The sequence below is a fragment of the Passer domesticus genome, chromosome 1 (genome assembly GCF_036417665.1).
Source record: "Passer domesticus isolate bPasDom1 chromosome 1, bPasDom1.hap1, whole genome shotgun sequence".
NCBI lineage: Eukaryota > Metazoa > Chordata > Aves > Passeriformes > Passeridae > Passer > Passer domesticus.
Window position 1 is genome coordinate 24,225,222 of NC_087474.1, and position 26,922 is coordinate 24,252,143.

The 26,922-nt window shown below is 41.6% G+C and overlaps 1 long non-coding RNA gene across 1 annotated transcript; it reads left to right on the forward strand.

The window, feature by feature from the left end:
- Window positions 1–7,128: 7,128 nt before the first annotated feature.
- On the forward strand, window positions 7,129–25,971 carry LOC135287280 (uncharacterized). The gene is made up of 4 exons (XR_010351049.1): window positions 7,129–7,272; window positions 9,507–9,557; window positions 24,458–24,538; window positions 25,640–25,971. It is a non-coding gene; the product is annotated as an uncharacterized LOC135287280 (long non-coding RNA).
- The last annotated feature ends 951 nt before the right edge of the window (window positions 25,972–26,922 follow it).

The following is a 26,922-nucleotide window of genomic DNA, read 5'->3' on the forward strand; positions in this document are numbered from 1 at the left end:
CAGGAATAATCTATCTTTTCCCTGTATGGCATTTCCAGACTGCATAGAGTTCAGCACATGCACAGTAAATGTGATTCAGTGTGGCTGCCAGTTGATAACATTCCCAGGTGCCTGGAAATCCCAGATAAACATGGACAATTTTGGAATTTAGAAATTCTAAAATTCTGCCAAGACAAAATTTCTGGATAGAAGGGGAAGAAGAGCTTGGGAAACCCTGGTATATAATGCTGTACTTTTATGCAGGTCAGCATTGTCTTATGGAAGACTCAGAGCCTTTGACTTCATACCTGCTTTTGATTTGTACACAACCGAAACAGATTAATTTTTTTTTTAAGTCGTGGCAGAAATGTGGTGTACTGCAAAATGTCCTGTGCCCCGTCAAGCAATGAAAGTCCCTGATTCCAGATGGTCCTCAAGCCTGTGAAGCAGCGCCAACCATGTCCAGCTAGAGGAGCACCCCACCCACACCTTTTGTTGCTGTGCTTGAGGAATGTGGTAAGAGGCATGACAAGGTGAAGGAAGGAGATGCACAGTGAGTGGCTTGTTTGGAGAGCCAGAGCCCAGCCATGTGGGCTGGCTCTTACTGCTCCTGCTAACAGTCAAATGTTTCAGCTGGAGCACACACTATCCTGCAGGCACAGGAAAAACTCCTCTTTTTTTCTACTAAAGGGAATAACCTTGAAATAGTGAAGATTTTTGTCTGCTCATGGAAGAGTTTCAAGTGCTCATGGGAATGAAAAACAGAATAATAAAGGTTAGTTTGAGGCAGTGAGGCCATATCAGACTGCTGAAAGCAGGGAGAGCTGTTTCTTCAAGGCACCCAAATTAAATTTTTCCTCCCATCTGAGGCTAGTCCTGCTAGCTGCTCATCAAGTGACTTGAGACATCAAATTACCTGATCACAGTCACACTACTCTTGAGTCTGAAGCGGCTCAGGACAGAGATTCCAGCGCCTCTGAAAGCTGAGCTATAGGAAAGAAATTATTTCTGTGAACTACATGTAGAAGCACTAGTGGAAATGCAAAATTAATTTAGATGTCTGAATTTCTTTTTCAGTAATAGCTGCTGCCCTGGAGGTGAGGCAAGAAATGTTAATGTGCCTATTTTAAAGCTGTTCCCCCATTATGTCCAGAGACAGGTGTAAAAACAGACTTTGAAAGAAGCAGCTGGAGCATTGCAATGTCTTTTGTCTGATAAAGATGGAGGAAAACCAAAGATTTTCCATCTACTCTCTGCAGAAATCAGTGAGGAAGGAATTTCACGGGAGAGAAGGAAAGCAGGACCCAAACATTTCAATGTCCTTCAAAATCAGTGTTCAAACTGGGAGTCACTGCTGAGCCTGGAGCAGTGCCCAGGTACTTCCATGCTCGGAGCCTGAGCAGGGGTTTATCTTTGGCAGTCAGCACCAGCTCCGAGGTCGGCAGTGGAGAGGACTTGCCCCACACACCTCTCACACCTCTCACACCTCACTCCCTGCACCCTGGGCCTGATTTCCACCTCTCAGAGCTGTGGGCAGCACAACCCCCTGGAAAGAGAGGGGAGAAATGGACCATAAGCAGAAGAAACAGATGAAGTTCACTTTCTACATCTGTTTTTTATTGAGGGAGCTGTTACTGTGAGTAAAGTCAGCTGAGACATCCCAAGTGATTGCAGCTTGAATTTTTAAGCCAGGCTATAAATATCTGAGGTTTTTAAACAGTGATTATTGTTTATGTTTTCTTCCTATTTACTCTTCTTTGATTTAGCAGCATGGGGAGGTTTGTGTCACTTCAGTGTGTCAACTGGAAGCAGCCATCAGCTAGGTTACAGATAAGCCCTCCTATGTTACATGGGTCAGGACTGTGCTGTCTGTCTCCTCTCTGCGCTGTGACCCCAGGTGGCTCAGAAGTACTTTGGGTCAAACTTATTATATACCATTCACTATCCCAATAAACAAGTAGCGTGTTGTCACATTTGGAGTGCTGCGTATTTTTCTAGTAATTATGCCTTATTATATATTTACTATTCAGAAAATGCAGGTGTGGGCTGTTGAACTGGGGCCAATGAGAATTCGACGAACTGGCAGCAATTGCTTGGTGAGTCATGTTTCACTGTCTGTTGGTTTTATAACTGTTTTCACTACTAATTTAGCTCTGCGATGCAATATGCAATTAGTCCTATTATGGAAGCAGCTGTATTCAGTTTTACAATGGCACTTTCCCCTTTGGCTTGTACCAGAGCCTGTTGTGGTTCTGCTGATTTGATGACTGAAGTTGTAAAGTGGTATCTGGATGAGCCACAGCAAGCCATGAGCCTCATACAAATATGATTCTTCTCATACACCACTGCTCTAATGCTATTTCGTACAGCCCAATTAGAAATGCGGTCACAGAGAAAAGCTGTTTCTTGCTACAGTAAGTAGTACTGTCATGCAGCGATTTGTTTCCTTGCTGGTATCACCTCTGCAGTCTTGCAGCTTATTATGAATAACATTTGGTAGCCAGAACCTGAAAAAAAAAAATTAAGCTTCTGTTTGGAAATAAGCATCTGCTTGGAAATGAGCATTTCCAGGCTCCAAAAATTCCTTTCCAAGCTGTAGCCCCTGGATGGTGGCCACAGGAATGAAGTAGGACCATGTGGGGATGGTGGCTAGGGTGGACAATGGAGATTTGGAGCTTGAGTCCATGAAGACAAGCTGGGGCTTGTCATGATAGTGACAGTGACAAACCAAGGCTGTGCAGACTCATTTAATCCTCCTGGGGTCCATGCTCAACCTTAAAACATCTAATGCCACTGTCATGGTTGGTCCCTACACCCAGCACTTGGATAACAAGCATGAGCAGCCGCTCTCCAAAATTACACAAGGGAACAGCCAAGTAAATACAAATATCAATTACACTAATTAGCTGCCTTTGCTGTCAACAAGGACGTTATGGAAATCAAATACATATTGCTTATTAGTTTAATGTGTACTAGAGCTACTCTGTTAAAAAGAGCAGAGTCTTGAAAAATCACTGAGAACATTCACTACATTTTTTCTGCTGTGTTATTACCCATTTTCACACCCATACATATGTTCTGGTTTTGTTGTGTGTCACACAAAATGGTAATTTGGTGGTGAAAAAATGAGAAATCATGACATTTCACATGTGTTTTTAGTAAAACAACAATTTTCTTCCTAAAGGGCCCCAGTTTTCTTCCTCAGAAATAGGGCTATTTACAATGAAAATGTTCCTGTTGTGGTGGAATAATGACACAAAGAAAGGCACTAGGCTGAATACTGCAAAGAGAAGTTAAAACACCTCTATTTCCAGTGCTTTGAATGCCAGGTGAGGCGAATTGAAGCCTCTAGACCACCACCTGGGAAACCAGTGCTTGCCAGCAGCAGAGCTGGCCCCAGCAAGAGCCCATTCTCACCAGGATTGTTTCTGACCACTGTTGCCCACAGTTATCATTCTGGTCAGACTATTACAGCAGAAACTCTTTTGCAGGAACTTTTCACTATGAGAAACAAATCAAGTCTCTGCCCTGCAGAGAATAACCATTTGGGAGAGCTGGACTGATGGAGAGTTGGTAGTTTGCCCAGAGCTTATCATTTTCTATCCAGAGGCTGGCTTTATGCTAGAGCAAACAGCTGGAGTTGTGCACTATGTTTCATTGCAAGCATGTAAAACAATAATGAACTTTATGGTTCTATAAAGATTTGCAAAATTATTCCCAGGTCTAAAGTTTAATTGTTTAATGTCACCAAATGACTTTGCAATAACTGAGCACTGTGGAGTGGCAGAAGTTAATCACTCGACTGAAGTGAATTAAGATTTTCTAAAGCTACATTTATCACTGTAATTTCTGGCTAATTTCATTTTCCATTCATAAAATATGATTTCAGTTTCTGTATCTCTGTGAGCTGTGGAGAAGGAACGTGTCTGTTTTAGAAGACATGTTTTTGTCAAGCAATGCCAAAGGTGATGCACATATTGATAACAGGAATATGCTAAGCTCATTTTAGCAATGCATTCCACATGCCTCTGCTCTTGAGTCCACTAGCTCTTCAAGACCTCTAGTTCTCTGAAAGCTCAGTGGGCCAAATATTCAGTGTTCACTTTGCCTTACTTATTCTGGCCTGGCATCAGGAAGTTAATACAGCAACAGCCTTGCGTAAAACAAGAGTTAGCCAGGACAGACTTATTTGCTCAAAGCAAATGCTGCAAGGCAAAAAAGCTTATTTCTAGTGGCCACTTTACTCCTAGAATAGGTGAGGGATGCCTCAGTACCTTCCTTCTTTACTTTTGCTTTCAGATACCCAGAAGAGGATACTGTTGCTTTAATTTTAGCCATCTAGAAGTAACCAGAAGTCACATATCATAGAAGAAAGTTGTCTAAGCAATGGCAATAGTCAGTGGAAGGAAAATGGGTGTCTGTCTGGCATGCTGTATCCCAGTTATCTCCACTGGCTACAGTGGGAGCCCAGGCAGATATTAACCAAAACATCTGTCTCAGGCAGGCTGAAGTTAACCCATGAACCTCACATTTCCTTCTCAGCTTGCACCCCTTGGCACTCCACTGCTGCTCCAGGCAGAATTAATTTTTCTCTTCACCTAGGCCTAATTCAGCTGATGTTGTCAGTGACTGGCCACGAGCATACTCACAGGACAAGCCCCATTCCCATTCAGAGGCATCAAGGGCTCCTTCATCAGGTGAGGGAGTTCCACTGGGACCCAGTCTATCTGAAGGGCTCAAGAAGTATCTCCTCAACACAGGGTGAAGATGGCAGGTAGAGGAAAGGGAGGCAGGAGTACCTGTGCCTCTCCCAGACACACCTTAATCCTCCTGTTGAGGCTGTCCTGTTGATAGCCCGGCAGTGCCTGGCAGCTCTCAACCTTGTCTCAGTTTTTCACATTATAAAGTCCCTGGGAAATATACAGAATCCATTCTGCAGACTCCTAGTTGCAAACTGTAGGACCTAAAATGTACCTGATCTTACCAGGTCAAAAAACTCAGGCAGGAGCCTCTGCTGCCCAAGGACTCTGCAGAGTTTTGTCACTGTCCTGAGTCAGGGAATTAGTCCTAGGGAGGGATTGGAATGTCACACACCCCTTCTCTCAAGCGGTCACTCACCTAACAAGTGCAGCTCCCAACTCATTGGGCTGGATGTCCCCATCACTGCAGGGAGATATCCCACTGCTCTTGTGCCAAAAATGCTCATGGTAAAGACAAAGGGACTGGTACCCCTGAGCCAAGAATCCCAGCATCCAACACACACTTTGTAATTTATGGCTTTTGACGTTTTTTTCTTGAAGTGAATGTATTAAGAAATCAGTCAGGAAAGAACTGCATCATCCACACTTCAGTCCAACCTCAAAACAAAGCACTGAGCCCTCTCCTCAGTTTTAGAAGTGGATGGATATCCATATTTCAGCTCTTTTTCTTCTAGTGGCATCGATGGACAAAAAGAAGAAATGCTTATTCCAAAGGCTAATATCTCTGTAAGGTTTCCTGCATGCTGAGTCAGTTAAAATGCACCCAAATCAAGGTAGCTTTTTTAAAAAACAAAAAAAACCCCACCTAAACAAACAAACAAAAAACCCCCCACTTTTTTGGAAGTAGCTTTTTTTTTTTAAGATTTGTTTTATTTTTAATTTTTGAAATGAGAACATCTCTCACCACCCTCTTGTACAATCCCTTTTACTGTGAGGGAGGTAAAAGGTACAACTTGCTGGTTTTCATTAGTAGAGAATATGAGTGTGGTTAGGCATATTATGGTTCATATATAGACAACAATTTACACTCCTCCTCTACACAGAGAGTGTACTCAGATGTTGTACACACATGTAACAATGCTGTCCTGGCCCCAAATTGCTTCCAGGTTAGGTCGTCACTTCAAGCCCATTTTCTCTGGTTTTTTCTCTGTTTCATTTTATTGGCCTGGTAGAGATTAGCCACTAATCCAGCCTGATTTTAGCATCTTCTGCACTTGTTTGTTCCAATTTTTGTACCCCTTGAACTCTTCCTCCCACATACAATTTATTCCCACACATGGCAGGCATGCTTTCTCATGAATTATTTATATAGCTTTGGAAACTTCTGCTTTTCAAATAATGAGAGAAGAAAATGTTTCCAGTGTAGGAGTCATAATAAGGGAGAAATCCAGGCAGGTTGGTGTTCAAGAAGATGGTAAAATGCCCCAAGTTAAAAATAATACATTGGTTTTGAAAGGCTGAGGAAACATCACAATGGCCTTTCAAAGCAATCATCTACCTTCAGAAACACTGCTGAGTGGCTAAAATTAGGAGTTGATATCAGGCAATGACTACAGAGGCTTTCATTTCCCCAGTTTTTCCCAAAGGCTGGGTGGGATAAACTCCCCCATTGTCTGATATACCAATGGCAGCCTTGCCACCCACTTGCATGGAGGGAGAAGCTATCCCTTCTTCTCCTGAGCTGGAATGACACAGCTTTCCTAACAAAAACAAAATTAATAACATATACTGCAAGAAAATACGCTATGTGACAAAGCTTCTGTGATGCTTTGATCTTTCATTTTACTGAGAAACAGAAGTAGGCTGTGCTTTCATTTCCAAAACACAGCCAAGTACACAAAGCAGGGAATAGAGTATCTCATAAAGAGACCCAATTTAGATAGAAACTTAGTAAGAGTTTAAAAAAATAATTCAGTTTAAGATGTGTTTTGAAAACAGGAAAGACACTGACAGTAACACTGAGGAAGAAAGAATACACTAGATCAGGGAAGGAGCAAGGAATAAAAGGAAATGCTCATTTTACATAGGCTTCATCCCAAGATGGGATAGGGAGGGAGGATTAGATAGGGAGGGGAGGAAACATGACTTCATGAGGACATTTCATTGTCCTCAGTCAGGAGCACGAGGAGCCAGCTCCTGCATGTGTGATGTGCTGGCAGGCTGCCTTTGGGCAGGGATGTGTGTTATTGCCCCACCACGGGGCAGCAGGACACCGTGGCCAGCACACAGAGTCCCAGCCAAGGGCTCCTGTGACACACACCTCCTGCCCCTGGCTCTGTCACAGCTGATGAGGTGGCTCTTGATGGAGTTTCTGGTGGGTTGTCATAGCAACAAGGAAATAGGCAGATGGAAGCCAGCAGCACCAGCCTGCCTCTGCCTGCCCACCTGCCTGGAGGCTGGGGAGGCAGGGCACGGGGCCTGCCAGGTGAGGACTGGGAGGTGACCCCACACCTAGGGGCATGGCATCCTCTGCATGAGGGGCTCTGAATCCTGCTGCTCACAGACCCACTGACCTCTCTGTCCTGTCCTTCAGGTAGGATTAAACTTGTTTCTCCATTAGTGGCTAGTGCATAAGAAGAAACACTGAAATATCACGACAAAATTGATTCTTCTGAAATTTTAGATTAAATTTGGAATTAATTAGTTGATTGGCAATCTGGTGATTGCAGCAAACTAAATAATTGCTCTAAAAGTATAATCCAGTGAGTATTTGCTTTGTTCACCAGACTACACAAGAAAAGTCCATTAAAAAATGAAGATTCCTAGTTAAAGATTTTCTTGTTCCCCTTAAAATGCTTTGGCATTTTCTTTCTACCATTCTGCAGCAGAGTTATTTGAGACTTGGTTTGGCATCCCAAGAAAGTCAGAACTATCAAGCTTATTTTTTTTCCCAGAGCCAGCATTTCTTCTGCAGCATTTCCCAGTCAGGAGATATTGCCCAAAGACTGACAGTTTTTAAATGGTCCATGTTGATTTGCCTGTCCCAACCTACTCTTTTCAGCTTTTACAGAAGACAATACTATGATGAACAGGTAACTTTTCCATTAAAAACCACATTTTTCCACAGAAAGCTGTCCCTCATGTATTTTAAGATCCCTCTGCCAAAAAAACACCACCCAAATATCTTAACATAATTTTTCTTCCTATTGTTGATTTTGGAAACTGTTGGATCCTTCAGCTTAAGTTCTGTACTCTCAAAGAAATCACTTAGATGCAGGAAAATGTCAGCTTAAAAAGTTTAAGCTCAGCAGAATGATAAAAGAGTGAAAACAGCCCCATAAAAATTGAGGAACCCACTGATTCTCTGATTCCAAGCTAGACCTGCTCATCAAAGGTGAAAATTGACAAGCATTCTGAAAAGAAACATTTTGTGCTGCTGAAGTTAAAGAAAAAGAAAGAGAGTGGAGGCCTAACTCCAAAGAAAGAAAGAGTGAGTTTTAGAGGATTGCAGGAGAAGGGAATTGGTGCTGGAAGCAAGCCTTCAGTCCTGGAGTTGCATCGGTTTTGAGGTGTTCAAAACAAGGCTTGTACAAAAGGTTAGCACAGCTGTTCCTTGCTGGGGTTTGGACTAAGTGACCTGTGAGGTCTTTGCCAAAGCTATTATCAGTGGTACTGTGATACCTTAATAAGGCAGCTTTTGTACTCCAATATCTCAGAAAAGATTGTTCTTTTTTAGAATGACATTTCACAGCCTGCAAATTCTAAAATGGACTAATGGCTTTGACTTTTGGGGGTAGAAAGATTGGTCTGAAAAGTAAAGGTCTATCTGGTGCTTGAAACTTTTGAACCTTTATTTGTTGGGAGAGAAATGACTCACACACTTCCCTTCCCAATAATGATGGTTCAGAAGATGTCATTAAATTCGATAAGGCAACGATTTATGAACAACAATTTAAGTAAATGGGCTTTGGGAGAAAGCCTTTGAGCCAGCCCACACCGTGGGTGGGCTGACATTAGATAGGTAGATACAGCTCTTTGGAGACTCTAGAAATAGTCAGATATTCTCTCACAGACAGATCTGAACTCAGAGGTGCATCTCTTTATGGATTAGGGTATTTCTATGTGCATTTTTTAATGGAGGCAGATAGATATACAGATACAATTTGTTGGCTTGGAAGGGGACACCTCTCTACACAGAGAGGATGGAAAAAGAGGAAGAATGGTAAAACTGAATATGATTGTGACATCTTTGCTTCTATCTCTAGTGCCATAGGGGCTAATTTTGGGTTTGGCTGCATTTAAGATCATCCTGAGGGCTGCTCTAATATACACCATTTGAGATGACTCCTTAGTCTTTTTTTCTCAGTAACTCTCAGTGCACTGCCACAGCTTTAATTCTTGAAACTTCCCTGAAAATACAAAATTGGTCAGTGTTTCCTCCATCACTATGATGATTTTTTTTCTCCCATCATTAAAGATAAATTTTATGTGCTACCAGTTTGCATAAAAGTTATGAAAAATAAGAGAGACTAATGCACAAGCAGGTGTGGGTCTAGTAAGGGAGTTCAAAAGGTGTGTAGCTCTATGGTTCTCTAGCACTGCACAGTGCAGTGTGCAGATACCACTTCAGCAGCAGTTAAACACAGCCCCAATGAGCTCAGAACAAATAACAGCTGAACAAAATTTGTGTGTATTTTTTGTCCAGTTCCTTGGACCTGAATATATGTCTCAGAGAATTTGAGACAGAATCAAAAGCTGTTTTTGCTGTCAGGTAGGCATACCACACGTAGCCTGTGTACCTAATCCTGCATTCCTCCTGCATTCCAGGCACCCACAAAGCCAATGAGAATTTGAGATGCAGAGTGAACACAGGACCAGGTACAGCATTTGAATATTTTAAGAAATGTTCTTGGATTTTTACAGTTGATGTCATGTTTTCTAGCCCATCAATATGGATTAACAATGGTCCAGAGCAGCAGGAACTCATTTCATATTCATATATGCTAATTGCATGGTGCCGGATAGCAGGGATTTCTTCTTAAACGCAAAGTTTCTTTTTTTTTTTTTTTTTTTAGCAAATGGAAAATAGAAAGACTGTAGCTATGAAATAAAGAAGTGAAGAGGATTTTACACAAACACTGAAATATTTGGTACTTTTAAATATGTACTCCATACTTAAAGGAAGTAAGACCTGAAGCAAGACCTGAAGCAAGGCCTTCCCATAGATGAAATCCGTCCTTCCTTAACCTGAACCTCAGCTGACTTTGAGGTCAATCATGTGGTGGGGTTGAACCTACCTGGACACCCGCTGCCCACCAAAGCCACTCTTTTTGGAGGAGAAAAACAATAACGAAAGGCTGGTGGGTCAAGATAAGGGCAGAGAGAAATCATTCAGAAGTTATGGTCATAGGCTTGATTTGAGGAATTAAGTTTAAATTATTACCAATCAAGTCAGAGTTGGATAATGAGAAATAAAATCAAATCTTAACACATCTTCCTCCACCTGTCCTTTCTTCCCAGTCTTCACTTTACTGCTGAATTCTTTACCTTTTCCTCCCCAGTGGCACAGGGGAGATAAAGAATGGAGGTTGAGGTCAGTTCATCACACACTGTCTCTACCACTCCCTCCTCACACTTCTCCCTTGCTCCAACATGGGAACCCTTCCATCAGAGACAGTCTTCCATGGCCTTCTTCAACATGATTCCTTCCCAAGCATTTTAGCTCCTCATGAACTGCTCCAGCACAGGGTCCCTCCCACTGGGTGCAGTCCATCAGGAACAGACTCAGGGTGGGTCCCTGCAGTGTCACAGCTCCTGCCAGCACAGCACAGCACAGCACAGCACAGCACAGCACAGCACAGCACAGCACAGCACAGCACAGCTCAGGCTTCTCTCTCCTTGGGGCCACAGGTCCTGCCAGGAGCCTGCACCAGCATGGGCCTCCCACAAGGTCACAGCCTCCTTTGGCCATCCACCTGCTCTGGCATGGGATCCTCCACTGCAGGTGGATGTCTGCTTCACTGTGGATCTCCATGGGCTGCAGGGGAACATCTGCCTCACCATGGGCTGCACCATGGGCTGCAGGGGAATCTCAGCTCCAGTTCCTGGAGCAGCTCCTGCCTCTCCTGCTCTGACCTGGATGTCTGCAGGGCTGTTTCTCTCACATATTCTCACTCTTCAGCTGCTGTGGTCCAGCGGTTTTCCCCCTTTTTAAATACATTACCTCTGAGGCATCACCACAGTTGTGAGTCTGGAGGAGCTGGCTGGCTTTGGCTCCATTGGACACAGGGGAAGCTCCTGACAGCTTCTCACAGAAGCCACCCATATCACCCCCTGCTACCAAAACCTTGCCACACAAACCCAAACCAGTCTGTTAGTCCCATAATTTATTTTTCTTCTTTGTTTCAATATGTCACTGCATTTTTTGAAATTTTTTGAAATTTTTAATAGTTTCCCACTTACATATCCCTGTAGTGTCTCGCATTTTCAAACAATGCATGAAGTAGTACAAAACCCACTTGCTGTATAAGACAGAAGTGTATACAAAGTGTGTCTTGTTTTTAAATCTTTCAGATTTAAAACATATTTATTTTGCAGAATACTTTGTCAAAAGTTATCCTGTCTTTGAAATGAAAGATTATGATATGCCGGTCCTTTATTTCTGCCAGTCTTAGCTTGCTTCTCGTGTGCTAGGCAGAATTGATTTCTGCTGGATATGGTACAAAGTTTTTTGCTGATACTGTCTGTTACTGAGAAAATAGATGGGAGATGAGTTGTTTCTGTTGGCACAGGCTTTCAGCAATGATATTTTAAAGGCTTTGGAAAAAAGGCAGTCAAATGCTGGAAAAGGCATTCTAGAAAAATGATCGATGGCTCAAAACTGCTAGCACTAAAGAGGCATTTGGATAATGACCTTAATAACATGTTTTAGGGTTTGATCAGCCCTGAAGGGGTCAGGTAGTTGAAACAGATAACCATCATAGATACCTTCCTACTGAAATATTCTATTCTATTCTATTCTATTCTATTCTATTCTATTCTATCCTATTGTGTATTATAATACCTTTTTAGTTCATATTTTAAATATCTCCATCCAACCACTCTGCAGACCTAACAACTGAAACTCCAGGGTTGTGTGGACAGATCACTGTATAATTAAAGAATTTACATTTTCACATAATGCAAACAATAAACCTGGTTTTCTCTCCCAGTTACCAATGTCAGCTAGGAACATCTATCATCATTTTATAGGTCATCACATCATCATATGGATATAGAGTCTGTTTTTCACAAGGTCTTTGATTAGATTACCAGTATTAGATTATGGGGGCTTTGCTGATGCTAAAAGCCTATTTACTTATAATTATGAAAACAGTGCCAGCTAACTACTACCACTCTTCACATTTTCTCTGCATGCTCTGAATTTAGGGCACATTCTAGTTATGTTTTCTTTCATGTGACATCTATCACTGTGGTGTCATTCACTGGAAATTTGGCAGTGGCTCTGACTTGCATGCATCCCCCATCTAAAATAGAGTTTACAGGGATGGCATAAGCTGCAGAATTCTCAACAGATTTAAGGGCAGGCAGAAGGCTTTGTTTGAAAGGCCTGTTGAAACCAGAGGGTCTGGAAAGAACCCTGGCCTCCAGCTTCCCCACAGTTCCAGCATGCTCCAGCTCACCCGAGCCGTGGCTGGGACATGCTGGGTCCCTCTGCCACACCCTGCTCCCATGGTGGAGGCAGCAGGGACAGTGCCACGGGCACTGCTCAGTGCCTTCTGCACACTCAGAAAATCTGCCATGCCGGAAAAATTCCCAGCAGGAGACTGACACGTATTTTCTGCTTGTGCAGTGTATGAATTGATGTTGGCATGGGAGTCAAATCAGGTAGAAGGTCTGCCACAACCCATGATTTTTAAACTAGAAGAATAGGGAGACAAACACCTTTTTAATGTACATTTTGGCTTATAGACAAAGTGAAGGGGAGAAGACAGAGTTTAAAAGGAAGGAAATGTGTTTATCTCCTGCATGAAAAACATCTCTCAGTACAGTGACATGGAGAACAATATTACTTTTGTGCTCTGATAAATAATCAGAAGAGCAATTGTGAGGACAATTGGACTTTGAAGTAAGAATGCAATAAGAATGCCAATTCTACCACAGCAGCTCAATAGAACCAGAGCCCAGGCATGGCTCTGTCTGTTTGCAAATGAGCATTTGTGTCTCTCTATCTGTATGTGCAGTGTTTATATCTAATTCTGGCAATTTGTGTTGCACATACTGCATTTCCCTAGATTTAAAATAACTTCACTTGCAACTTCTGAGAGGTTATTAGGTGTGATTTTCAAAAAACATCAAACTTTTACAGTGAAGTTCACTTGACTGAGAGCAATACTAGTTAGGGATCAGGTACATCAGAAAATCATATCCAGAAATAACAAAACATTTTTGAAGATGCAAAATGTATTTTTTATCAACATAATAGTACCTCTCAGTCTAATTTCTTCATGAACAATTGGTAGATAAGTTTCATATCATGCCTAAGACATACATATTTATCATATTCAAGGTACAGAGTGGTAATCCAGAGAAAACCACGTTTTTTTACTTCTCTAACTTCTTGTTTTTCTTTGCTGTTACTCTTTTCAATCATGTCTAATCTTATAGCAAATGATCTGTCCTGCTTCAAATATCTGCTACTTCTACTCCCTACCTAGCACTTATTCAACTTGTTTCGATATCACCAGACCTATCTATTAAAAGCCTTGTCCACAGCCTTGTTTTCCCCTGGCTCTCCACCTTCTCAGTCACTGTTGGTCTTTCAGGGTTTCATTCAGACCATGCAGATCTCTCTCCACCCCAGCAGAATTTGCAGTCCTCTTTCAGTATCCAAACTGAAATAGTGATCTTATCCTCCAGACCCATTCCAAGTAATGCAGTGCTCCCTAAACACAGCATTGTTAAATGCTTGTGTTTCTGGAGTGTAAATCTTCCAGCTTTAAATTATCTAAAGCCCACACAAAGTTTAGGGATAAGGGTACAAACTGTATTGCTTATTTCAGTTTCCAACACTTCAAATCAAAACACTGATATATAAAATATTGTCATCATTTTGGTCTCATTACATTCAAAGGCACCTAAATCTTCCTGGAAGACTGGAATATGTCCTTTCCATTCCTTGCCTAGATCTCTGTAAGTCTTTTAGAGATTGCAGGAAATAAAATACATTCCTGGGTCTATCATAAGAACATTTTGGCACAAGATTTTTTTGTTGTTGTTGTTTTTCTCATGGATTTTTGAAGTTGGTGAGTGTGAGTGTGCAAGATTATATTTAAGATTTAGTTGCTCTTTTTACTACTAAAACTTTTAGCTGCACACATTCCTTCTGGTGGATCTCACAGTCTTGTCTGGTATCACCCTTTGGGTCAAGAGGTTATTCTGGACCCAACCCTGAGCAGTCCTCTGCTCTTCCATTTAGGGGATAGTCTTTTCTCTCAACTGTGGCAGGAGAACAGCGTTGCTCTGCTTTTGGCTTACCACAGATCTTTGAAAGGTTAGTGAAAGGTTTTTATTTTTGCTGCACGAGCTTGAAGGTCTTGCCCTCTGGCCATAATAAAAAGCATGGCCTTGCAAGAGACTTCTGTTCCTATGCTATCTGGAGGGAAACCTTCTTTTACTGCAATCTCTTGTGAATCCAAAGCCTGGAGGATATTTTATAGGAGGAGAAAACTGAAAATTAAATGTACTACAGACATATTCTCATTTCTGACTCTCTGTACTTTGTTTAAAGCCAGTGGCTGCAAATCATAACAGCTACTGAAGAATGATCGGGATGGGCTGGTATGATTCCTTATTGTTCCCTCTGGAGAATTTTTTTTTGAGTCTTTTTTCGGTGGATATATCAAACTATTATTGAAAAGTATACCCTCCTCCTTAGACCAATGCAATGCCCTTGAGAGAAGTGGTTTGTCTTCTCAGGTGGGATGGGAAGACAAGGAATGTGACTGATTCCTACAGTGAGGGCCAATGCACCTAAGGGACTTCAGCTCTGTGCTATTCTTGCATCAGCCTTTTCCATTCAGTATTTGGTATCTCACACACAAATGCCTCTCAGTGACCTCCTGAATTACAGCAAACTGTGGCCTTTAGAAAGTAAAACAGCTTCATTATGAGTTTGGAATCTCCAACTTCAGAGGCTGAACTGTGGCAAGGTGAAACCACCAACCCATGGTGGAGGCAATGGACATGACGTGTGCCTTTGCAGCTGCTCATGCAGGTAGGCTGTCTATTGCTTTTCCTTGGAAAAAAGTGCTTCACCCACCCATTTAAGAGAAAATTAGAAATTATTTTTGGAGAGAGAGATGCTTGCTTGACTCTTCCTTCTGTTAAAGAAAGAGTTATCAATACCCTAGACAGAGAGAACAGTACCAGGAAAAGCTTCTTCTGGGTTAACCTTTCTTTCATTTACCAGACAACAAAAATCCAAGACTTTCAGTAGAAATAGCTTTTCTACTAAAAATGTCCAGTTTTCCCAAAAGGATATTTACATTCACAGTCAGCCAGTCCAGAATATATTTTTGCAAATTATTACACCTCTTTTTTACCTGCAAATCCTTTGCTGACCCCAGTGGGGTTTTACATGAAGGAAGGGGCTCGTTCATGGGAGACTAATTGTAAGAAAGGAGCAATTAAGTAAAAATGCTACACTTGACATCCAATCATAGACTTGGCTAGTTGATAAAGTTTTGAAAGCAGGTTTTTTAGAACATTAGGGCTAGATTTTCATGTAATGGTTGTCCATCTCTATTGTCAGCTGGAATTGTTTGTTCTTGGGACTTCTGGAAAGTAGGGCTTTCGTAGCTTGTTTTATACCTCACGCATTTAAGAATTGTTTTCTGGGGAAGCTGCATGTTTTCTAGAAAATTGAAAAAGCTCTAAAGCAATTTTAATTTTACTTCAATATCTGTCAAAAAAACAAAACTGTGTTAAGTCTTTCTTCTCCAAATAACCAAATTAAGGTTTGCAACTGAAGTTTGGCATCTGAAGTTTAATGCAGTCAAAGTGTACAAGAAAACTTGCACATAATTTAGAAGCCTAATGCATTTGTTTAAAAAGGAAGAGAAGGTTTAATTGAGCATATAACCATGTCAACTTGTCATTCCTGATGAAGGTAGTGTCTGCAGACTGGGGTTGCTAAATGTTGCTGTAGCTGTCTGAATAAATCCTGAATTTTCAGAGAAAAGGGACTCATCCAGTATTTTTCTCACATCTAAAGGTCCAATGGACGTTGGAGAACATTTGGGATGTGCAATGGTTTCAAACCTGGAGAGGTGTGGGGGGAAATAATGAACTTTTATGCCTTTGATATCTTGATGCTGGAAGTCATTGGCTTATAAGAATATAGGTAAGAGGAAACACATCAGTCCAACTTAGCTTATAAGAATATAGGTAAGAGGAAACACATCAGTCCAACTTAGCTTATAAGAATATAGGTAAGAGGAAACACATCAGTCCAACTTGGTGTCTCAGCTTTGGCCCAGATTATGCAATTGGCTTTCTGCCTGGTGGGGTCATAGTTAACCTGAGGGCAATAGTTTCCACAGGGCTGCAGAAATCCAACCAAGCAGGACTGGTTGCAACAATCAGAGCCTCAGTTGTTAAAAACTGAGGATCAGGACAAAGCACAGCATTTGGGGGAAAAAAGAGGGGGTACTGGATTTGGTGATGATACAGCCGAATATCTAAATCACTGTATTATAGTTGTCAACATAATTGCAGTTGTTTGTCTGATGATCCTATTAAGTATTACAATTTCTTTCTTCCAGTTTTTGTTTGTTTATTTGTTTTAGGTAATTTTGGAGTCTGTTTTTTAGGTAGTTATATGTGAATTATAAAGGAAATGGGTAAGAGAAATTATTATCTAAGTTCTATTTTGAAGTGGCCTTTTAGAGCATAAACAGCTATGATGACAGTCTTATATCTTCCTCCTACCTGTTTATAAGCACCAAGAGTTCATACCGGTAATTGCAAAGGGAACAGAGGTACACAGTCTCAGGAAAGCAACACACATTTCTCAGAAAATTATGTAATAGAGATTGTTGTCCAGAGCACAATAACTGTTCAATCTAAAAACCTGCCTCCGTGGCCTACCTGGAGTGAAAGACTAGCTAGACAAAATCAGCAGAGGAAAGGGGCTTGAAGAGTCTTGGGGGGTAAGGTTGTTTTCTGAGGTTGCTCAGTATAAGTCAGCAGCAGAGAAGGAAAGAGAACGGAATATTTCAGCAGCAGAATCTCCTGTGCTGCCCTCCCTGTCTGCTTCCTTGTTGGCATATTTCTGGTTTGTTTTAGAACATGATGCCCCGGTGTGAAGCACCAACTAAACATCTGGGGTTCCCAGGAGATGATCTAATGTCCATCTCTATGGCATCCGCACGCACTCACCAGACATCCTGAGCTCCAGAATCCCTGGGGACAGCAGTAGACGTGGAGGTAGTGGGTACAGAGGCAGTTCCATGGACCTATCCCTGATCCCTGCCTCCAGAAGGTTTGGAACTGCACTCCTGGTGGTGCGAAGGGAGCAGGAGCGAGAGCTCCGGCTGCACCCTGCAAGACCCTCCTTGAGAGAGCTGGGAAGGAGGAGCATCCTTCTGCTGCTGTGGAGACCCAAGGTGCTCAGCATCTGGCAACGTCCAGAAGGATCTGACATTATCACCAAACAGCAAATAATTAGGAGATTTGTGTGTCAGATAAACGTTCAAATGCTGTATTGCAAATGCAGGGGATATTACACTTCATCACCAAAAATCAGTTAACTTGCAAATCCCATCTAGACTGGGATTTTTTTCCTCTGTTCAGGCATTTGAGTATTTTTAAATACAATCACAAAGTAGCACACTAGTAGTTTTGCTGTCAAATAAATACCTTTTAAGTATAAGGATTTCTTTCTCCCCACCATCATCACTTCATTTATCTTTTGCTTAAATCCTTCCTCTCCAGAAATAATACAAATCAAGCCTCTGGGGCCTGTTTATATAATGGGGATTTATGTCATTTCAAGACAAATGGCATTTGCTAAGTTTCAGGGAAGCACCTGTATTAATTGTATTTCCTGCTCACGCGTTGCTTTTGTTTGCAATAAAAGAATTCATCTCAGGTGAGTTAACCTTGCTTTTAGAGAGGGCACCTGCAGTTATCTTAGTGCTTATTGTAAATGAAAACATGTTGAGCCTTTAAAGCAGTGAAATAAAGAGGTGCTGACAAGAGGGTATGCCAATAGGATTAGAAGCTTTTCTCACCACTTGTATTATCAGGATGGAGAATTGAGTCACGTTAAATTACAGGGAGAAGAGATATTCCCAGAAGTTCCACAGAGCAGAGATTGACTTGCTCCTTTAGTAAACCTGTGGATAGGAGGGGCATCCTGTGCTTGGTGAAATTAGGGTGGGGGCAATGAATAAGAGAAAAAGACCTTTTAGCCCTTTTAGCCTTAGGCATCTATAATTGACCAAGATTTTTCTGCTTGTGATTTGATCCATCCAAACCCTGTTAGAGGCACTTGCCCCCAACTGAGACCAAGGCTGAGGTGAATAAGAATTAGGTGACTCACTCATATGTACTATACATGTATTCACATCTATTAGGATAAATGACATGTCATTCAATTTAAGCACAGGCAACTGGAGATTGTCATATTTTGAAAATGACAACTGTTATTTATTTATTGAGAATATTTATACAGATTCTTTCTAGGTACAGAGGATGCATTTTTCAGCAGCCCTTGCAACACCAGTGAATCAGACCAGAAAGACTATTCCACAAAGTGAGAAACAAAGCCAGGTCTGGTCAACAGAATCAAAATCTGGCAAGATCCTTAGTCATTTTCTGTGGTCATTTTTAAAAGTGCTCATCACGATGCTCTGATCCCTGCTATATTAACAAGGTACCAAAGAAAGCACTGTTAGATGACAGCAGGCAATGGGATTTAGCCCAGTTGTTAAGAATGGGAAAATTAAGAACAAATCAGTCAGGTACTGATTTACTGGATTCAAGAGCAGGAGAATTGGGGAAGGAGAGGCTTGCCTTGTTCCCCTGTCATCCCCCTGTATCCTTCCTCCTCCAGCAAGACTGGCATGGTGCATTCCAGGTCACATGCTAAAAACTGGGGTGTTTGTCCTTCTTATCCCTGTTTAGATCAGGGCTTTCTGTAACTACTCTGAGGCTGTGAGCTGCTTGTTAAAAAAATCATTGTTAGTGCTGTTCAAATAAACACAGATTGAAACTATTTCAAACAACATCCTATCTTTTATTAAATACAGACTTATTTATTAAATAGGTAGGACGTAGGTAGTCAGGTAGGTAGGTAAATAGATGAAAAAGAAGATCCACATGATCATAAAAAGACAACATTTACAAAGTAGCTATGAGTTTCCTTACTGTTCTACCTGTGGGGGGAAAAAGTCTACCTTCTTTATCCAGATGTCCAATCTTCAGGCTGGACTCAGCTGTAAATAATCAAAATGCAGCTTGATGGAACTCCCTCCAAAGTGGACACAGTATTGCTATGTTTTGTTTCTAGATATCTCTAGTGCATTCATTTTCTGACACATTCAACTTTCTTCAGAAAATATAATCAGTAAGAAGGTGTTTCTGAATCCTTGTCTTCTCCTGTATCTTATTTGGAAATCTTTCATTTCTTTCCATAATTCTGAATTCTTCCCTGTGCATTTTAAATGGGAAGCTAGAGCTCACCACATCTTGATAGGCATAGCTACTATGCAGTTTTGTGTCTTCTGGTCCAGTTACACAGTGATATGATTTGTTCCACCTTAAAAAAACAGTTTTAGCACAACTTTTGCCTTTTTGGCAAAAAAGGCCAAACTTTTGTCTTGTTTGGCCTTTTTTGCACTATACAGTTCAGAGAAAGGCAATTGCAGTGCTGTGAATCACCAAGTGCACTCGGGCAGCAGCAGAGGTCTATGAGCTGATTGTAGGAGAAGTAGAGCTTTTACCTTGTAGCATAAAACACCTCTCTACACTGAAAAGGTGCCATCAAAGCACAGAGCCCAATGTCTTTGGTTGTGTGTTGGCTAAAGTTTGCAACCTAAATAAATATCATATACTTCATAGAAGCACAGAAAAATTTGGTTTGGAAGAGACCTCGAAGGTCATCTAGCTCCAGCCTCCCCTGCCATGGGTAGGGATGCCACCCACTAGAAAAGGTTGCTCAAAGCCTCATCCAACCTGTCCTTGAATACTTACATGCTTCTGCAACTCAAAATCAAAGTTGCAGCCCCTCTAAAAGCTAGTATGAGTTGGAATAAATGTAACCAAAAGCCCCTCTTGAGACATGGCCCAGTTTTGAAACATTAGTCTTAGTGCTTACATTACTGGTTTTCCTGAGGATGTACTTTATAGAGACTGGCAGACAAAACAGATAAGAAGAGCAAACTGCAGAGAAGGGACTGAATGAGCATTAGCTGAACCAGCCTGTTTCCCATGTGCTCTTCCAGTCAAGGACCTGTGAGAAGGATCAAAGGAAGGATGAGAAAACAAGACACTGGATGACTGAGTTATATTTATGTACAGGAGAAAGACTTAGGTACTGACAAGGCAAATCTGCTCCAGCTTGCCAGACACGAGAAGAGGCTCGTGAAGAGTGTTGGCCATGCAGTTTGATCATGTGGTGAGGAGGACAGGGCTGTGGGTTGGTGCAGCATCTCCCATATCAGGTCCCACAACATGCACTCCATGTGACGTGGTACAAAACATGTCTGTCCTGTCACCCACACACCAGAATGCACAAGCAACCTGCTCTGCCAGCTACAAACAGGATTTGCAGAATTTTTAAAATTCCTTTCTGTTTTCAAAGTCACCTTGTAATGATGTAATGCAAATGTAGTTGGGATCCAGAAAGTTTCAATCCACTCAAAGTGAGATGTTTCTGGAGCCATGGGCAGGTATTTTTATCCATATGAAAAAAATAATGAGAGAATATGCTCTGGTAAATGTGGTCCTTGATGGATGTAGGAAGAGAGCAACCCCAGGCACAAACGAAGCAAAAACGGGAGAGGAGTGGAATAAAACCCATTATCTGTGCCCCTGTGATATGCCAGAGACATTCAGGGAAACCAGCCAGGGAAGCTGCAGCAGAAAATAGCTTTTCTTGCTTTTTCCAAGGTCATAGCAAGGATACTGCAATTTGTTAAGAGTTAATATAAAATGTTAGAAATGAACCAAGGAATGCTACCACAGAGATGCTTTTAAATAGCCTACTTAATTGTGGAGATGGTAGAAGTTATGCTGACAGTTAAAGAGAGAGTTCAATTACTCACAATGTTTACTGAAGATCACTAGCCTTAAATTACAAATAATCAGCTCACTCAGAAATATCAATTGCAACAACAAAGGTGTTTCAGCTGATGCAGAAGGCTCATCCAGTGTGTATATGTAAGCAACTTATAACCTATGCAAATTAAACTGCAGTTCCCTGCCCCATCCTTCATGTTTTGCTCATTTATGACACCTGATCATTGCTTTTTTGGGGATGTGTTCTCTGCTGCCAGAGGAATGGATCCCATTTCACAAGGTGGTGGAAAAGTGCATACACCATTTATAGGCTCCAAAATGATGGACAATGTCTGTGTCAGATCTCATGCTTCAGGAAGGGTTACATTTGTGGAAGCTTTTGCAAGATTGGGAGTTTAAATCTTCTGTACAGCTCTTGGACAAAATGACCTTTAATAAAGAGGGAATGCTTCAGGAGGAAGTTCAAATTTAGCATCCTTTCAGGATATCCTTTCAGGAAGTATTTTCTCTACCAGGAGGTTTTGAGGAATATGTATTTCTTACTGTCTTGGCAACACTCCTCTTTATTCTATTAGGAGCAATACTTCAACAAAAATATACTTTTTAATATTGTTAGTTTCTCAGTAATTCACAACATCTGCTCTCTGGGTCCCAAATAAACCCACGGAATCCTTACAAATCAGTCAATCCCTTAGCACTGGCATAGTTGTCTGGGAATAAAATTGTGCCCTTCCTACTTGTGGCTCCATGATGTGATTACCTTAGTATCACCCAATTACGATAATATCATGTGTCAATGATGTTTTGGGAAAACCACACGTGTCAATGATATTTGATTATCAGAGAAGATAGACAAATTTTTTGCTTTTATACACATCATCCATGTAAATTAAAAAGTGGAACAATCAGAAAAACTCTTATAAAAATACACTTACTAAAGCATTTATTAACAGAAGATTATTTGTATGAGGTTCAGAGGTTCTTTTAGTAAGTCTTGGTATGGTCTTTCTGTAGATTCTGTAGGAAAATCTATAACTCAGTTAATTAAAGAGTTTATCATAAGCATCATAGCTGGAATGTCTTCAAAATGTGGCTGATCTTAAAAACTCCTGTTTGGCACAAAGCAACCATCTGTCAATATTTCAATTACCACCCTCCCTGCCTGATCACACTTCAATTGTTTTCCAATAATTATTATAATCATCCACCACTAGTTGTTGTGGCAACTAGGGGCAACTAGTTGTTTCAGGGTTTTAGGTGAGAGGCTGAAAAAAACAGAAAAACAAAAAGAAAAAACCAAAACCCAACCCCAAAACCTGCCCAGTCATTTGTACAGATCTTTCCTCGGGGCAGCTCCTTATTTGAACAGCTGCTGCTGAAACACAAATCAGCCTCAGAGCTAAGCCAAGCCTGGATGGTGTTATGCATCCTGATTTCTGGGGGTGGGGGGTGTTGTTGTTGTTGGTCCTAATTTGAGTCCTGCACATGACCAGCCACTTTCCCTACTGGAAATAATTTCTCTAAATTAAAGGTTGCTGCAGTGTTTCAAGCCTGTCAAAGATCTCTAGCTGGACAAGCTCCTTCAGAAAAAAAAAAGAAAAGAAAAAAAAAAGAGTCAGTGTCTCAAATCTTAGCATCAGGAGATAGGTTTCACTTGATGAAAGGACTGGAAAATCTTTTGCCAATCACAGTAATTTTTCTCTGTTAGATTTCATGGGAAGAAAAGGTTTCAGCTTCAGTTTTATTTTACAGGAATAAATGTCTTGGATCTGTTGTTATTTGTGTGGCTTTATTCCCAGAGAAAAAAGAAAAACAGAACCAGTCAAAGTTGTGGCCCACTCTGTTAACACTGCAAAACTTCGAAATGTTTAAGATGTGATGGAATCTAGTGCAAGGTAACCTAGAAATGCTGAATATCTCTGACATGGTCTCTTACTATTTAGCACTGATTTCATGCCAATCTTAGCTCATTTGAATGAGTGGAGTGTCACTAAATCTATTTCTTTGGGCTGCTGTGAGTTTTGATGTTATAAATACTACAAGGAACAAAAATTCTGAAAATATGTTGAAATCTATTAGGACTTCAGTGGAGCTGGGAATTCACATCTGAGGATAAAAATCCTGTGGGACAATGTGTTGGATATTATTATGTCACTCAATCCTGGCAATAATAATAATAATTTTTTATGCATGGGGAAGCCAGCGAGATTGCAATGCTAGTAATAAAAAAATATTGTTTTACAACACAGAGGCAAAATGTCACACACTGGGGTGGGAGGAAGGCAGACACAGTGACTCTTAGATCCTACAGTGTTTGCACCAAATCTGGCAAATAGAGAGAGAGAGATGGACACCATCACTGACAGCCTGGGGAAGACTCCAGACAAGAGTCCAAAAGCAAACCAGTCTTTTCTGCATAGGGAACAGCACACTCAGTCATACAGAGGCTCTGTCAAAAGCAGCAGAGGAGCCCCATCTGCAAAGCTGGGCAGAGCTCTGCTGCCTTCCAACTCAGAAGAGAAGGGGAACCTGCCAGCCAAGAGACAGCTGAGGAGCCAGGCTTTCAAAACTCTCCTCAGAAGAGAGAATAGAAAAATGGGGTCAGTTTTCAATAAGAGACAAAAAGAGGAGCCACAAGAAAAGGAGGTAATAGAAGAATGTATGTATGAGAGAAATTACAGTGGGAAAGTCTCTTGTCTCTGATAATAAGCCAGAAAAAGAAAATTTTGCATTTTTTAATAAGGGGGACTACTGAACTAGAAAACACAGAAATGTTTGCTCTATACAGTGTGCAGTCAGTCTGCAGAGCTCCCTGCCATCACCAGGTGCTGGGATGTTATGATACCCAAATTTGTATGAATATAAAACACATCCAGAATAACCAGAAGGGAGGATAATAAAAATAAAGGAAGAGCACATCTCTTGGAGAAGAAATCAGGTCAATAGTTAATTAGCAGAGCAGAGCAGGAGCCTTAATGCAATGGAGCTCTTCCCAGAAGCCTGTGGAAGGCAATCCCTGCCTGGCAGAGGAGCATCTCTGCTGCCTGGAAGAGCTGTCAGTCTGCTCGGGCTGGAGGGTGCTCAGGGACCATGTACAGGGGCAGCAGCAGCAGTACCCCTCTTGCCACCAGCCTCTCCTCCAGTTCCTGAATCCCACCATCTTCCTCCTGGCTGCCAGGAGCATTTCCACACTGAAATACATGTGATGTTTCCATCATCTCTTCCTGCTTCCAATCTCTGCTGTCCCCGTGAAAAGATCACTTTCACTATTTGTGAGATTCAGAATAAGTTTGGTGCTTTGGCTGGTGGTGTCTCCTATAACAACCTTTTCCCCTTGCAACACATTCTTTGCCTGTAACATAGCAGTAGAACTTTTCAACTGGTCTTTGTCATCCCCATCCAGAACTCAGCCTATTTCTTTAACTTGAATGTTGGCAACATGGAATGCCTTTCTCCACTTTTTTCTTCCACAGCTTCTACCACATCCTGCTGCAGCAGAAGCCCATAAAGTGATTGTGTTTTGTTGACTGACTCCTGCCCTTTATGATTTACAGGTATTTAAAATCTGTTGCTCTCTCCTTGATATTTGGGAGATAGTTGTGAGGCTGGATTGTTAGATGTGTGTATTCTCCAGGTCACAGGAGAAATGGTTGTCCAAAAACCAATGAATCCACTAACCACAAACAGCACTTTTTGGAAACTCGTAGCTGGGATCAGACCACCACTGCCAGTATTTTTCAAATACACCACCACTTGAAGCAGTCCTGTGCATGTCAACTGCTGGTGTATGACAGTCTCCTGGCTTTGACCAAATGCTCTTCTTTGTGCCTTTTGTGAAATTAGGCATAAAATACGGGCAGTAGTGGCAGGATATTTTTGAAAGAAAGTATGCATAAAGACCTACCTAGAAACAAATGTAACTGTTGAGGTCAGCTTCATGGTGGCAAACCTTTGCAGAGGTGACTACAGGAAAAACATTTTCAATCCAGGTCCTGTTGGCAGCGCATAAATAGCACACATTTGTAGCATAAAGTCTATAAACTTTTCATTTGCTCAATTTGTGTGTGTGGGGTGCTTTTTTTAAAATTCATATATTTGAAAAAATACAATTATATAAATATCGTATTTATATTACTTGACATATGAAATTCAGGTTTCCTTACCTAAATTGTGTAATTTTGTGAAGTGGTGCATTTAGCAGAAGTTGTTTAGGGTTGTATCATTAATTTGTGAAGTTAAAGTGCATCTCATGGTAAATAGGTTCCAACCCTTGTTGATTTGCAGCCTACAAATAGGCCATCAAGATGATTTACCATAATCCATTTGTTATTTATCATAATAGCTTATAATTCACTCCTATTGCTGCCACTTTCCTCCTCTGTCATGCTGCACTACTTCACCTGACCTCTGCTCACCTACTTGTTGCCTGCTCTGAGCCATTTTAAAGTGTGCCTCTGCTTTTCTTCTGCTCATCTGAGCTCCTGTTAAGCGACACTGTTCTGTTGATCCATCCTTAGATTGTTCCCTCTATGATCGCTCCAAATTGGCTCATAATTTGTGCTAGTTATGGTTTAAAATTAGGCAGCTACTCAAGTGCTTTGCTGAACTTGGGCATCCTCCATGTAATTTGGTTTAATCTTTTCCCTTCCTCGCAGCCTCCCCTCACAGCTCTGCAGTGATTAGTACCGTTCTCCTCTGATAGAGGCTCTGCCAGCAATGTCAAATTTGCAGTTACATCTTCTGTTGAACTGGTGAGAAAAGGTCATTAACTTGTTGTCTGCTGTCTGTTCCTGGCTGCCAATGAACTGTTCCCCACAAACCAAGGGTCAAGAGCTGCTCTAATACAGAGCTGATAAGCCCTTGCTCCAGCACTGCAATCTCTGCACTTGTACCACACCATCAAGAACAAATGTGCACCCGGCAGCAGGATAATGACACGGAGCCACCACTGCAGTTTTCATCAAGATGAGGTTTCAAGGACTGAAACTAATAGGTATTGCAAAAAGCTATCAAAATTATATTAAAAGACACAGTATTGCTCTTTCTACTTAGGTCTTTTATCCTAGGATCCCAGTGCACATTACAAATACCAAGCTGGGCACTTTCCACTAATGCTGCTTCACTCTCCAAGGTTTGCACCTTTAATGCCACCCAGCTCTCCCACAGCTTTGATTTCTTCTCTCATCTTTTCCTCTACTCAATTTCTTCCAGAGCTTACATACACTTTTTCTATTCCTGAACCCTTTGCAATAAGAACCCAGATTTCTGTCCCTATCTCCTGGCTTCTTCTCATCGTTCCTGTCCACTGCAGACCCTCTGCTGCTGTCCATTAACCTCAGCAGTGTTCTGAGCACCAGCACTGCTGTTTGCGATGCAAAGGGAGCATCACTCTTTCCATGTCCTGTTCCATCAAACAATGGAGCCCCTTCCCCTGCTGCAAATGCTAGTGGTCCCTGCTGCCCTGGCCAAGGAGATCCTCTCCTGCTGGGGGTCAGCAGGGGCCAAATGTCTTCTCCTATGGGTAAATCACTTTGCCCACTATTAAGGAGAAGCAAATTTTCTTGTATAGTGGAGGCACCGAGATGCTCCGTAAGTGGTTCCTATAGCAACTGTATCCAGGTGAAAACTCCTGCAAGAGCTCCCCTTCCCCCTTCCCTCTCCCCACCTCTCCTTTCTTTGCAGTGGTTTTTCATGGCAGGGGGTGAGTGAAAGGGATGATGGCCAGGATGATTTCACTGCCTACATTGCCCACAGCGCACACACACTAAGGGCTGTTGCTGTGAGTGTGTGCCCACTCTGGATCCCTTGGGCAGTTCTGTGGCCAGTAGGGTGTCAGTGACCATCAGTGATCGATAAGTATGGACTGAGGAAACTCCCTCATTTTGTGGAAGGAGGATATCAGATAATTCTTAAGGCATTGCAAAGGTGTTTATCTGAC